Below are 14,988 nucleotides of genomic sequence, written 5' to 3'. Positions count from 1 at the left end.
GAGTCAAAACTAATAAGGAACTCAGATCCCCCTGATCACAAATTTCCAAAGAATTGGAGGAGAACTGGGATGAAAATGGTGGTGTGAAAGGGAATGGATGTTAGCAGCACAGCTTTAATAACCAATCTGTTCTGAATGAAATACTCTCTCTTAATGCAATAAATTCTGAACAAGGCTAAACTTTAGGATATTCCTTGAACTGAAATTAGAAAATACCCTGACAGTGAAAGCAGTTCTTTCACCTAAGTTAATAAAAGCATCTTTCTTCATGGGCCACTGTTGTGAAAAGAAGCCTGTTCTGGCATCAAAATCTGTCACAGTAGTTCTTCCATCTCTTTCATGAAAGCTTCATACACATCATCCTTAGTTTGTACTGGGACAGGAACAGAAGGACCAGATTTGGAGGCTGCTTTGGCAAGAGGCACAGCAGAATCATCTTCTGACTTTCTTTGGGGAGCAGTGGTAGCCCCTTTATTCTCCCGATGTACTCTCAGTGCAGTGGGCACAAATCGAGTAATCTCTGCCTTGGGATTAGTGATCTGTGGCTTGGCACTGATGGTTGCTGTGGCTTTCTTCTCAATGGTGGCTGCACTTGTATCATCCGCCTTGGGTTGCTGAATCAAGTTGGGTGGGGCACTTAAAACCCCAGGGTTTGGCAAGGGAGCTGGTGGGAAAAGCCCAGAGGGGGCAGGTCCAAGTGGAGGCACCAAAGGTGGGTGCATCATGCCGGGACGGGGTGGAGGGATACCTGGAGGTACAGGGGGAGGTAGCCTTGGTGGAGGTCCCCGAGGAGGAGGCCCAGGAGGTAGACCTGGAGGTGGAACTAGGGGAGGACCAGGAGGTCGGCCTGGTGGTGGTCCTGGAGGTAAAAGTCAGGGTAAAGGCCCTCGGAGTCCTGGCATTCCAGGTGGTCTCAGGAATGGAGAAGATCCTGGAGGTGCTCCAGAAGGAAGGCCTGTAGGTGGTCCAGGAGGCTGTAAAGGTGGAGCAGATTGTGGTCCAAGAGGAGATGGTCCTGGCATGGGAGGTGCTTGTATCTGAGAAGGAGGAACAGATTGTAGGGGAGCCTGCTGCTGTGAAGAAGCAGTAGATGTGCCATCAGAATGAGCTTCCTCTTTATGCTATTTTTGTGATTGCTTTTCTGCTTCAGAGTCATCAGAATCATCTTCATCATCGTCTTATGACATCTACTTCCAGACCCTCCTCAGGGATTTCCTGACCAGCTATGTGAAGCATCATCACTTGAAAAGGAGTCAGCTCCTTCATGTTCTTCTTTTTCTTCCTTGATTTTCCAGGCATATCTGCAAATCGTACACTTATTCCTGACTTTCTTTCCTCATTGTTGTCTCTTTCATTATCATCACTGTGTACAAATTTATCCCCCTCACTTTCTTCATCTGATCTGTCAGTGTCACTGTCATCAGTACTGTCATCATGCTTATCTTGATCTGTGTCCTCAGGATAGCTCTCATCTTCACTGGTGCTGGAAACATCATCATCATGACCCCGCTGAGGAAGTTCAGGACTATATAACAGGTTTTCATCTCGCCAACGAGAAGGAAGATCTAGGCAAAGCCCACTTTATGGCCATACATCTGCAAAACTTGAGGAGGAGGTGGACCAGGGGGAGGGCCAGGAAGTTTTCTGCCTGGGGGTAAATGTGGAACACCATGTCCAAGAAGAGGAAAAAGGACAGAAACAGCCCGAGTTGGAGGTCCAGAGGCTGAGGTTTTCTTAAGGATGGAGGGTGGCTGGGCACCAGGAAGTGGAATGTCCTGGATCAAAATGTTGGATGGAGCAAGGATTCTTGAGCAGCCTCTTGGTTGTTAGATATCTTCAGCTGAATATTCTTGCTCAAACCAAAATTGCATCTCTTTATGTTGATTATAAATACTTTAATTTCCAAGCTCTCAGATTCAGAATTAGCTTGTTTCAGACTGTGCTTCAATGGATTCTAACCAAAATTTGTCCAAAATTTGAATCCTGGCTTTTTAGTTGTGTGACTTTGGACAGATTTTTGACCCATTTGAATCTCAGCTTCTTCATCTGAGACTCATGAGGGGAATCACATCTTACCTCAAAGGTTTAGGTTAAATCTGGTGTGCTGGTATGGGAGTATGCTGGCATAGCATGGAACAGAGTTGGAGGCTAAAACGTTTCTTTTCTTTTCTCTCCTTTACTAACTAACCACTTTGACAACTTGAGTTTATCAATTTTCAGTACCATACTCACCATTAGGTTCCTTCTGTGGGAAAAGAACCAGGATATTTCTCTTCCCTAAAGAGAGCATTAAGAAACTGTTGTTAAAATAGAAGGAAGATGAAAAACACAATGTTATCTCCTCTAAAGCTATAAAAAATATACTAAATATTAATGCAGTGTGTGGGGAGGTCTATTGTTTATTTTAAAATGGATTTCTGAAATTTGATTACCTTTTCTTTCTTTCTTTCTTTTTTTTATGACAGCCTACCATTGAATGATTATATTTCTTTAATAAACAGTTGTATTTCCATATTGAAACTGTCATGTGTGCAAAGAGAACAATTCATGTGAATACTGAAGTTGGAGGATGACCACCATTATGAGCGGTGTCAAAGGAAATTTGAGGAAGTCATCTGCATATATCTGACAAGTAATTGTAGGTAAGAATAATTTTTAGTGCTTTTTGTGTGTTTTGTGGGTCTAACATTCTTAGTGAGTTTATGTGGAATTGGGATTGTGTAGACAGCCAAATAGACTACTCAAAATATCCTCAAATTCACTAGGCAGTCACTGCATTTTGACTTTGAGGATTTGACCATAGTAAATACTTTTATTATAGAAGTCTTTACAATATTTTAATAATTGGGTTGGATATACTTTGTTGGGATATTAAGAAGGTAAGCCATAATGTGTACTGTGAAATAAAATATGCAATTGTTTCTGATTATTCCTGTTAATTGAGAGATTTACTCAAAAATAATATGCAGCAGATAAATGATTTACATTTAGTTGGAAAATAGAATCTATTACTTTTCCATCCTATTTATCTTTTCCTCTACTTTCCCCTTTCCCATTTAGGCAATTCTTTTAGACAAATGTCAGTAAGCCTAATACCACCTCTGTATCAAATTACTTAAGGCTGATCATGTGTTTAATAATGAGAAAATGCCACCATCCTTCAAAAAGTTGCTTTTTATTTACTATTTATTTATTTTATCCATGAGAGAAACCATAAATTAGATAGCATTAGGAGGTTAAAGAACCTCCATTTCCAAGTGGTGAGGGAACTTTATCTCTTGGAAAACATATTCCTTCACCCTGACCAATTTTTGACTTAAAACTGACGTGAGAGTAAGGAGCCTCTTCTATAGATCTATGTGTATCTGGCCTTTGAAAAGTAGTATAAGTATTCAATGAATGTGGTTAAATGAGAAGATAGTTATGATCTATAGAAAGCATGGGTATTTGTGCTACCAAAGAGGACTAGGGTATCAAAGGCATCTGCAATATACACCAGCCGTTACAATATTTTGAGCTTTTTTTTTTTTTTTTTTTTTTTTTTTTTTATCATTTTTTTCTTTGACTTGTTCTTGGTATCTACTTTTTATTTATTTATTTTTTTTTTATTTTGGCATATTATGGGGGTACAGATTTTAAGGTTTCAATAAATGCCCATTTCCCCCCCTCCCCCCAAAAGTCTGAGTCTCCATCATGACCATCCCCCAGATGGTGCACATCTCACTCATTATGTATGTATATACCCGCCCCCCTCCCCCCTCCCACCTCCCCAATACCCTATTACTGTAGCACCTGTGTGTCCACTTAGATGCTACTCAGTTAATACCAGTTTGCTGGAGAATATATCTGGTGCTTGTTTTTCCATTCTTGGGATACTTCACTTAGTAGTATGGGTTCCAGCTCTAACCATGAAAATATAAGATGTGCTATATCACCGTTGTTTCTTAGAGCTGAATAGTACTCCATGGTATACATATACCACATTTTATTAATCCATTCTTGGATTGATGGGCACTTGGGCTGTTTCCATAGCCTTGCGATTATGAATTGTGCTGCTATAAACATTCGAGTGCAGGTGTCTTTTTTGAAGAGTGTCACTGGATCATTTGGGTAGATGCCCAGCAATGGGATTGCTGGATCAAATGGTATATTCACTTGTATCGCTTTAAGGTATCTCCATATTGCTTTCCACAGAGGTTGAACTAGTTTGCAGTTCCACCAGCAGTGTAGGAGTGTTCCTCTCTCTCCACAACCACGCCAGCATTTGTTATTTGGAGACTTTTTGATAAAGGCCATTCTCACTGGAGTTAAGTGATATCTCATTGTAGTTTTGATTTGCATTTCCCTGATGATTAGGGATGGTGAGCATTTTTTCATATGTTTGTTGGCCATTCTTCTGTCTTCTTTAGAAAAGTTTCTGTTCATGTCCTTTGCCCACTTTTTAATAGGGTTATTTGATTTTTTCTTGCTGATTTTCGTGAGTTCTAAGTATATTCTAGTTATCAGTCCTTTATCGGATACATAGGATGCAAAAATTTTCTCCCATTCTGTAGGTTGTCTGTTTACTTTCATGACTGTTTCTTTGGCTGTGCAGAAGCTTTGTAGTTTCATCATGTCCCATTTATTTATTTTTGTTGCTGCTTTGATTGCCTTTGGGGATTTCTTCCTAAACTCTTTGCCTAGGCCGATGTCTAGGAGAGTGTTTCCAACATTTTCCTCTAGAATTCTAATGGTTTCATACCTGAGATTTAAGTCTGTTATCTAGCGTGAGTTGATTTTTGTGAGAGGTGAAAGGTGTGGGTCCTGTTTTAACCTTCTACAAGTGGCTATCCAGTTTTCCCAGCACCATTTATTGAAGAGGGATTCTTTTCCCCAGCGTATGTTTTTGTCTGCTTTGTCAAAGATGAGATGGCTATATGAGGATGGTTTTATATCAGGATTCTCACATCTGTTCCACTGGTCAATAATCCTATTTTTGTGCCAATACCAGATTGTTTTAATTACTACAGCTTTGTAGTATAGTTTGATATCTGGCATATTAATGCCTCCCAATTTGTTTTTGTTGCCTAGAATTGCTCTTGATATTCGGGGTCTTCTTTGGTTCCATACAAAGCGTAAAATTATTTTTTCTATATCTGTGAAGAATGCTGATGGGATTTTAATAGGTATTGCATTGAATCTGTAGATCAGTTTGGGTAGTATAGACATTTTAATGATGTTGAGTCTGCCGATCCACGAGCATGGAATGGATTTCCATCTGTTTACATCCTCTGCTATTTCCTTCCTCAGTGTTTCATAGTTCTCCCTGTAGAGGTCTTTTACCTCCTTGGTTAAGTATACTCCTAGGTACTTTAATTTCTTTGTTGCTATTGTGAAGGGTATTGAGTCTTTAATTTGGTTTTCGATTTGATTGTTGTTGGCATATACGAATGCCTCTGATTTCTGTGTATTGATTTTGTATCCTGAGACTTTGCTAAATTCATTGATCAGTTCCAGAAGTTTCCTGGTTGAATCTTTGGGGTTTTCTAGATATAATATCATATCATCAGCAAACAGTGAAAGTTTGATCTCTTCTGCCCCTATTTGGATACCTTTAATTCCACTTTCCTGTCTGATTGCTGTAGCCAGGACTTCCAGTACTATGTTGAATAGAAGTGGAGATAGTGGGCAGCCTTGTCTGGTTCCGGTTCTAAGTGGGAATGCTTTCAGTTTTTCCCCATTCAGTATGATGTTAGCTATGGGTCTGTCATAAATGGCTTGTATCATTTTTAGATATGTCCCTTCTATGCCTATTTTCTTGAGTGTTCGTATCATGAAAGGGTGTTGAATTTTGTCAAAAGCTTTTTCTGCATCTATTGAGAGAATCATGTGGTCTTTGTTTTTGCTTCTGTTTATGTGGTGAATTGCATTTATAGATTTGCGTATGTTGAACCATCCCTGCAATATTTTGAGCTTTATATTCTGAGTTTTAAAATTGAGACTTTTAGACAGTGGAAGCCACCTCGTCTCACCTCCTTTTACTTGCTCCAAACATCTACTCCACAAAGACTTCATTATGGAGGATCACTGACTCTATATGGGCTACTTCACATAGCTTTTACCTGATCCTCGGTCAGTACACTTATGTGTGTGAGTAGGTGGTAGAGGTGGTGATGAGTCAGGTAGGTAATTAAGAAATCTCTCCCTTCAAAGATTGATTTAACTTTTTATTTGGAGAATTTTGTTTATGAGTATGCATCAACTTATTTGATACTATAGAATCAAACAAAAGTTTTGGGATTAGTTTGATTTCATATTTCATGAGTTCTCAAAAGCTATACTTTACATTTTTTGAAGGTTACACTTGGAATTGGCATTTGCTCCTTAGTGGTGCATAATTTTTTCAAGTGTTTGGACTTTAAAATTTTATAGTTCAAGAGTTGCAGCTGGGTATTTTTTGCCTCCATGGTATTGAAAATATCCTCATGGTTAAAATGGTTTATTTTAAGTGATATATATATATATTTTTTCACAATATAAAAATGTACCATACCTAATTCAACACCAGAGATTTTTACCATTTTAAAAACTTTTATTAGTTTACATGCTGAGTTTTCTTGAAAAAAAAGAGTCACTTTCAATATTACTTTGTATTTCCTAAAAACACATCAGTCACACCTGGGGAAAGGAAAGCAGACAATGGCTACAGAAGAATCAAGTGATTACCTCATATCAGTCAAACTGTGGATAATATACAGATACATAACCAATAGTTGACCCACTGTATAGATCCTTCTCAGACACAAATATGAAAATGCTTTACAAAGCAAGGTCAATAGTACTGTGATATTGCCATTGTTTTTATAATAGAAAATGAATGTCCTCAAGAATAACTAAATCAGAAATGATTTACCTCAGTTTGTCAATAAGAACATTATCAATTCAAAGGAAGATTACATAAGCCATGAAACATATATGAGATTTCAGCATTTTAAATTTAATGGAAAGTTTTGAAATCTTTTCCTAAAATTTCTAGAAATGAATGCAAAGTTGCCCAAGGAAATGCTTGGTAATATTATAAATGTACTGGGAACGATTCCTATTTTGGAAAATGAATCATTGCTAGCAGTTTTAACTAGATAATTTACAGGTATTTTTGTCTTCTTTTTTGAAAAAACATTGCACTTCCTCTCCCCTTTCAAATATTTGTTATGACAGTCATCCCATTCAAATGAATAGAGATGTTTTTCATTCATTTGGATCAAAACCAATATTGAAACATTTTCAGACTCTTTTGCAAATTTCTTTTAGACTAGAGATTGAGAAAAGAATCATGAAAATTGTACACTTTAATTTTTTATTCAACACTGTCTTGAAAGACTTAAAATACTTTTTTTCTTTTACATAATGGCAGCTGGACTACAAGCCCATTTGCCAAGTTAAAATCTGAATCAATTTGAAATGACTGAGATTTTAAACCTCAAAAAATTACTCTTTATAATGGAAAGTCAGACGTAATAGTCCATGATGGAAATTCAGTTACCATAGTCAGGTGGATGGTGATCCTGCAATAAGGAAATGTAATTAAATTATCTATATCAGGAAAACAGTTGACTAATTATTGATGGGAGACTTATTGCTATCATTTTTAAATTAATTATTTCCTTTATCATCCTTAGGTATTTTATTTTAAGCTGTAACTTTGTGTAGATCAAACCTACTTCTGATTTCTCTTAATTACTAATGCTGTAAAGAAAGACATTGCATGTTTTCCAAGCTCCCTTACAACTGACTTTCAAATGAATTTAGGCATCTCAAAAGCATTTCTAAAATACCAGATGCTCTGTCAGCTGCACAGAACAATGTGTTAATAATTATATTTCTCTTTCTTACAGCAGATCAAAGCCAGAGATGAGGTGACATACACCTAAGTAAGTCAAATTCCGGCTTGAAGGTCAATTGGATCTGCCGACATATGTTGCTGATTTTGTAACATGAAAGCCAGCTAAAAAGAACAGATCAGTGAAATACATATTTTCCATATTCTTAATTTCAGCCCCATCCAAATGTTTACAGAATAGTTTGAAGAAATTTGCAGTTTCTTGTTATTAGTTTTATTAAAGCTTGGCAAACCTTTAATAATAAGTCTATCAACAACCCACCAGGGATTTGATTTTAGTCTTAGAGTGCCTGCATTTTTATGCTTACTGAACAATTTTTAATTGGAAGCATCAGGACCTTTCCTGATCAGTTGCCCACATTGCCTCATGAAAGTGTGGCATGCATGCTCTGCTTGAAAAGGCAATGGCAGCTGGGGGAAAATAAGGCTTGTGTAAGCTGAGAAGAGGGCAGGCAGGCAGGCAGGCAGGCAAATAGCAAGATTTCCCTAAAAGTAGCTTTAGTGTGGGTGTTTTAAGCCATTCAGAAAAAAGGAAACTAGACTAATGACTACCTTGCACTTGTGTTATGTTTCCATGGTTTAACTTAAAACATTGGCACAAGGAAACAAGTGCCACTCTAATGCCAGACTACCTCAGTTAAACCAGAATTGGGGGGTTGGATCCACATCTGTCAACTACATTTGGAAATGTGCCTCAGAAAAAGGAGAGAAAAATAATATGGCAGCAGTTTCTCCTCTAGTAAATCCTACACATCAGTGCCTGATTAATTTTATCATGTTATTTCAAATGTCAGAACCTTCAAGGATTTCCCTCTGCTCTTAAATACCAAATCCTACATTTGTGTTTCAAAGCCCTCTCTAAAATAACCCCACCCTACACATCCAGTTCTTCATGAGAGCTGGGGCTCCAAAGCCAGAATATCTGGCTCAAATCCCAGCTCTATCACTTACCAAGCTGTTTCACCTGGCCCAAGTTGCTTACCTCTGTGTGCCTCTGCCTTCTCTTCCACAAAATGTGGATTAAAATAGTGCCTATGTTAAATGGGTTAAGATGCAAATGTTGTTAAAACAATGCCTAACACCTAGTGAGAATGAGTATTGTATAAATGCTTAAGGATGTCCCACTGTACTACAGTGTTTTAATGTCCCTCCTCTCTCTGGCTCTCTACTCTCAATCTTCTGCTTGCTTGAAATTCTTTACAAGGTCAGAAATGGAAGTAGTCAGGAGCCAGAAAGCTGGAGCAGAGACTAGGTGTCATTTTAGAATGGTCTGCTCAGAATTCCCTTAGCTTTTTTCAGCCTCTACACATTTGCTTATTTGGTTCTCCTTTTCTGGTATGCGCTTCCCTCTTCTATTTATTCGAAATATGCTCAACTGTTCAAAAACAAGATGGAGTTTTCTATGATGACTTTCTAGAATGCTTTGGGCTTACTCATGTTTTTATGAACTATATCTCTTACTGACTTGCCATCTTTTGGGTCCTTAATCATACAATGATTTGTATTGCAAATTAAATTTGCTTGTATATTGGTATTTTTTTCCTAAATAGATGATTAGCTTATCAAGAACAGGAACAGATGCTTGTTTTACAGATCTCCTGTGAAGCTGAGCCTAAAGTAAGTGCTCAAGAAAATCTATTGAATAGACTTTAATAAAGTCAGTTAATGTCTTCTCTTTCAATCCTCTCTGCAATAGCAGTCACAGTAACTAAAAAGAAGAGGATTACTAAAAAAGCAATAAAATACTGGAAAATATCAAGGATAGGAAACTAAACGTAACTATTAAAGCCAAGGTAGATTGAGATGGGCTGAAATAAATAAGATGGCTCTTCCTTTGAAGCATTTTCCAATTTGTTTTACATACTTAAAATATATTCTCAAGTGAGGAAATAGATACAAAGAGTTCCAAAATGTGTTAAGACAGACCCTGTGTCTAAACCTCCATCTTCCGACACTGATCTCTCAACTCATTGTGAGACTCTTTGTGTCTAGTGCACCTATATCTACCACACTGTGGATTAAGTTGAGGAAAACATTATCCAAAGTGGTTCAGTCTCTATATTTGCTAATCTAGATGGATTTAGAAATTCAATAGGCAAGTATATTGTTCCCTAATTTCTGTGAATAACTGTTATTAGAAAACTTTATTATCATCTGCAACTCAGCATTTTAGACATGTGGTGGGCCATTAGACCTTGATAAAAAACAAAACAAAACAGTGATATGTATCATTTTTTGAATTTTGATGCCAGGCTAGTTGGCAGGTATTCTTATTTCTTGGCTGTTCACAGTTTATGCCAGTTATGCCAAATTTATATTAACTTTATACAAATTTTGTTTGTTGTCCAATAGTTATCTTTGACTAACTTGTCAACTTCTCAGTGCATATTTAGCCAAGAAGAATTGAATTACAGCCAGTGTCATTTTGATGCCAGGAAGGCTACATAATAAAAACTAGCTTTTGGTGACTGTATTTGTATATTTAATATTGAGTATAGATTGCATGTGGCTGCTTGACTTTTGATGCAACCATATGAATTTTGAAATAAATCTGAGGCTCCTTGTAGGAATATACAATGGTCTTTTCAGTGGAATTTCTATTGACTTTTCTTAAAATGTGAAAATCTCTCTTCTCTTCCATCTAGGTTCTTCTCTTGTGACTTCTTTCATTTTTCCAGACCTTAGTTCTTAGTCCTCCATTTTATTTTCTTTATAATGCCTCATATTTCATCTCGGTCACTCTAGTGGTTTCAGTTACTATTTCTATGCAAAGGACTCTATGATCTTCACCTCAGTCTTCAAAATCACTTCAAAATTCCAACTAGCTGTTCTCCAAAAACCTGCTAGACATTTCTTCTTCATGACCTCCCTATACCTCAAATCTGATGTGTTTTAAACTGAATTCATCATGTCCCTGAAATTACTTCTGACTTTTAATTTTCTTACCATTATTCCTCCCATTCATTAGGAAACAAACTTCAGAGTCTCCTTAGGTCCTGTGCTTTCCTGACTCCCTATCCATTCAGTCATATAGTCTTGCCTGTTTGATCTTTCATCAAAGGGCATCTGCAAAGTCCATCCTTTCCTTTCAGCACTACCTCTCCTATGTCTTCAACTAGATGGGCAATGTAGCTCAGTGCCCAGAGAAACACATAATAATTACTCGTATAGTTTATGAATGAATAACTACCCTGCCTCAATTCCTTTACCTCTTCAATATATTTCAGATTAATTATTTATTTAAAATGATGTATTCATCATGTCGGTCCTATTGGAAAATCTTTACCAGCTTTCACTCATCAATAGTAGTGTTTCCCATTAGTATCACCTGGGGAGTTTTTAGAGCATCCTGTTCCCAAGCCTCATCCGGGATCAACGGAAACAGACTCTTTGTACACAGAGCCAGGCATTGAGGGGCGATAGCCAAATAATTTGACCAGTGATATGACAGAAACACTAACCAATCAGAACCACTTTGCTGACTAATCTGCATGGACAATGGCTGCAAAAAACCAGAAGGGCCCTAACTACCGGCTAATTATCAGCCCTTCTAGTATTCACATTTTTTAAGATCTCAAAGAGATAATTCTAATGAACATACCAATTATAAAATAAACTCTATATTCCTGACCCTGGAAATCAAAGCTCTTTATAATATGGGCTAAATCTCCCTTTTGGAACATTATTGCCTCTATCCTTTATGTGCCATCTCTATTCTAGTTGCTCATATCCACTAAATATGCCTTGCACACTGGTGTTTACTTCTTTCACTTATAGCGTGGTGCTCTATGACAGAGTACAACTTTGTTTCACTTCATTTTCATAAGAAATAGAATGAACATAAAGCAGGACATTACCACACTCAACCAATCACCCAGCAATTTACGGTACTTGTGAACTTTTTAGAACATCTATGTTTGCTTACCAATAATGGCACTGAATTTAAATGAATGATGAAAAGTTTTTATAATAGTGAAATAGAGGAGAACAGAGATGGGAATGTTCAAATCTTGCCTACAGATGAAAAAAATTGTTGAAGGGAAGAGAGTGGCCATATATGTCTATTGAATACCATACTCTTGTTTTTAAAAGCATTCATTTTTAAATTTCTAACTTGCATTTCATAAAGTTATATTTCATTCTTTTATATGTGAGGACATGTTGACCAATAAATGACTGAAGTGGGTTGGAAAAAAATAATCTCCAAGAATAATGGAAAGTAATTCTATTGTTCTTACTTCATGGAGCTCTATTCTTACATTGTGTTTCTAGTGTCCTTGGCTACTTATTAGAGCTAACATCTACAACAAAAATACTAAAAAGTAAAGGACATGATGTAGGGATCAATATAATTTTGTCTGATAGATATCTCACTTACATTTAGACTCAGAGGACACATTAAAGTACACATGCAAGGATAACTAATTGCTGTCAGGTGTATTCATAGTCAGATGAGCCATGATTTTAATGTTTAAGCAAAATGGAAACTTTAGGTCACTGAATTATATCACACCTAGTTCCAGAAACCTGCTTCAGGTTATATTTGTGTTCTGAGCATTCCTGCAAATCAGAGACCCATCTGAGAACAAAATTATTTTATGGCATTTTATACCAACCTGGAATAGAGTTTTCAACTATTAACTTGTAAGATGTTTGTTTAACTCTGTTAAGTAGGGTACTTAGAGACAAATATTTGCCTCCAGGGCTCTTTGATGTTCTTCCCTTTCATATTGCATACAAAGCCTTTTGTAGTCAATTGCATTTAGGAAGTTATTCCAAAATTTGGGGGCCTTGCCAAAGAATTTCCAAAAGCACAGAGTTGTAACTGGCAATACAGTGAGCAAAATAACAGTCTCCTACAAATATAACTAGGCTCTAATCCTTGTAACCTGTGACTCTCTTAGGTTATATGACAAAAAGAACTTTTCAGATGTGATTAAATTGAGGACCCTGAGATGGAGTGGTTACCTTGCAATGAATATAATCACACAAACCCTTAAAAGCAGAGAATCTTTCCTGACTGTGCGCAGAGAAAGAGATGTGATGATGGAAGCAGAGTGAGAGAGATGCTATGTTGCATTGCTGGCTTTAAAAATGGAGAAGGCAGGCTGTGAGCCAAGGATTGTGAGTAGCTTTTAGAATCAGTAAAAAGCATAAAAACAGACTTTACCCTAAAGCCCTCAGAAGGGAATGCAGCCTCTCTTACAGTCCTGATTCTACCTTACAGATTTCTTACCTACCAACTGTTGATAATAAATTTATATTGTTTTAAACAAAAAAATACTTTATTCCTTTTTATTACTGAATAATATTCTATTATATGGATATACCGCATTTTTTTTGTTCATTCAACATTTGATGGAATTTAGGTTTTTTCCACTTTTTAGTTATTATAAACAATGTTGTTATGTTATGAACATTTGCGTACAAGTCTTTGTATAAACATATGTTTTCATTTATCTTGGGTATATACTTAGGAATGGAGTTTTGGGATATATGATAACTCTATTGTTTAATGTTTTCTTTTTCTTTCTTCTTTTTTTTTTTTTTCTTTTGAGACAGAATCTCACACTGTTGCCTAAGCTGGAATGCAGTGGCAATTATAGCTAACTGAAATCTCAAACTCCTGGGCTCAAGCGATCCTCCTGTCTCAGCTTACTGAGTAGTTAGGACTACAGACATAGTCTGTAGACACATAATACCTGGCCAGTTTTTTAAAACTATTTTGTAGAGATGGGGTCTTAATATGTTGTCCAAACTAGTCTCATACTCTTGGCTGCAACTGATCCTTCCACCTCAGCCTCCAAAGTGCTGGGATTACAGTCCTGAGCCGCCATTCCCAACTATGCCTAATGTTTTGAGGAACTGCAAAACTATTTTCCAAAGTGGCTGTGCCATTTGGCATTACCACCATAATGCATAAAGTACAAGCCTTCCATTTTTACCACATCATCATTAAAACTTGTTATCATCTGTCTTTTTAATCATAGCTATCCTAGTGAATATGAAGTTGTATTTAATCGTGGTTTGGATTGCATATCCCTAATAACTACTGATATCGAGCATCTTCATGTGCTTATTGGCCATTTGCATACTTTCTCTGGAGAAATGTCTATTCAAATACTTTGCCTGTTTTTAAATTGGGTTGTCTTTTTATTATTGAACTATAAAAAGCCTTTTAAAATATATTCTGGCTACAAATGCATTATCAGATATATTATTTGCAAATATTTTCTCCCATTCTATAGGGTTATCTTCTCATTTTCTTTTGCACCACAAAGTTTTTAATGTTTACTTAATCCTATTTATTTATCTTTCTTTTGTTGCTTATGTTTTTGGTGTCATATTTGAGAAACCATTCCATAACACATAGTCATGAAGATGTACTCCTGTTTTCTTCTAAGAGTTTCATAGTTTAGCTATAACATTCAGGTCTTTGATGCATTTTGAGTTAATTTTTGTGTACGGTAGTAGGTAGAGGTCCATTAACTCTCTTGTTAGTGCATATCCAATTGTCCCATACCATTTATTTAAAAGACTATTTTTCTCTCATTGAGTTTTTATGGCACCTTTGTCAAAATCAATTGACTATAAAAGAGCGAGCTTGTTTCTAGACTCTCAATTCTGTTACATTGATTTACATGTTTATCCTTATGCCATCACTACAATGTCTTGATTACTATAACTTTGTAATAAGTTTTTTTTTTTTTTTTTTTGAGACAGAGTCTCACTTTGTTGCCCAGGCTAGAGTGAGTGCCGTGGCGTCAGCCTGGCTCACAGCAACCTCAATCTCCGGGGCTTAGCGATCCTACTGTCTTAGCCTCCCGAGTAGCTGGGACTACAGCCATGCGCCACCATGCCCGGCTAATTTTTTGTATATATATTTTTAGTTGGTCAATTAATTTATTTTTATTTTTGGTAGAGACGGGGTCTCGCTCAGGCTAGTTTCGAACTCCTGACCTTGAGCAATCCGCCCGCCTCGGCCTCCCAAAGTGGTAGGATTACAGGCGTGAGCCACCACGCCCGGCCTTGTAATAAGTTTTGAAATTAGAAAATTGTGAGTCCTCCAACTATGTTCTTTTCCAAGTTTTTTTTTTTTGGCTATTTTG

At 36.8% G+C, this 14,988-nt stretch overlaps 1 pseudogene; it reads right to left on the bottom strand.

The window, feature by feature from the left end:
• Nucleotides 1-314: 314 nt before the first annotated feature.
• Nucleotides 315-13,716, bottom strand: LOC105880423 (WW domain-binding protein 11 pseudogene; annotated as a pseudogene).
• Between the last annotated feature and the right edge of the window lie 1,272 nt (nt 13,717-14,988).

The sequence above is a fragment of the Microcebus murinus genome, chromosome 11 (genome assembly GCF_040939455.1).
Source record: "Microcebus murinus isolate Inina chromosome 11, M.murinus_Inina_mat1.0, whole genome shotgun sequence".
Classification (NCBI taxonomy): Eukaryota; Metazoa; Chordata; class Mammalia; order Primates; family Cheirogaleidae; genus Microcebus; species Microcebus murinus.
This window is presented reverse-complemented; position numbering and strand designations above follow the sequence as displayed.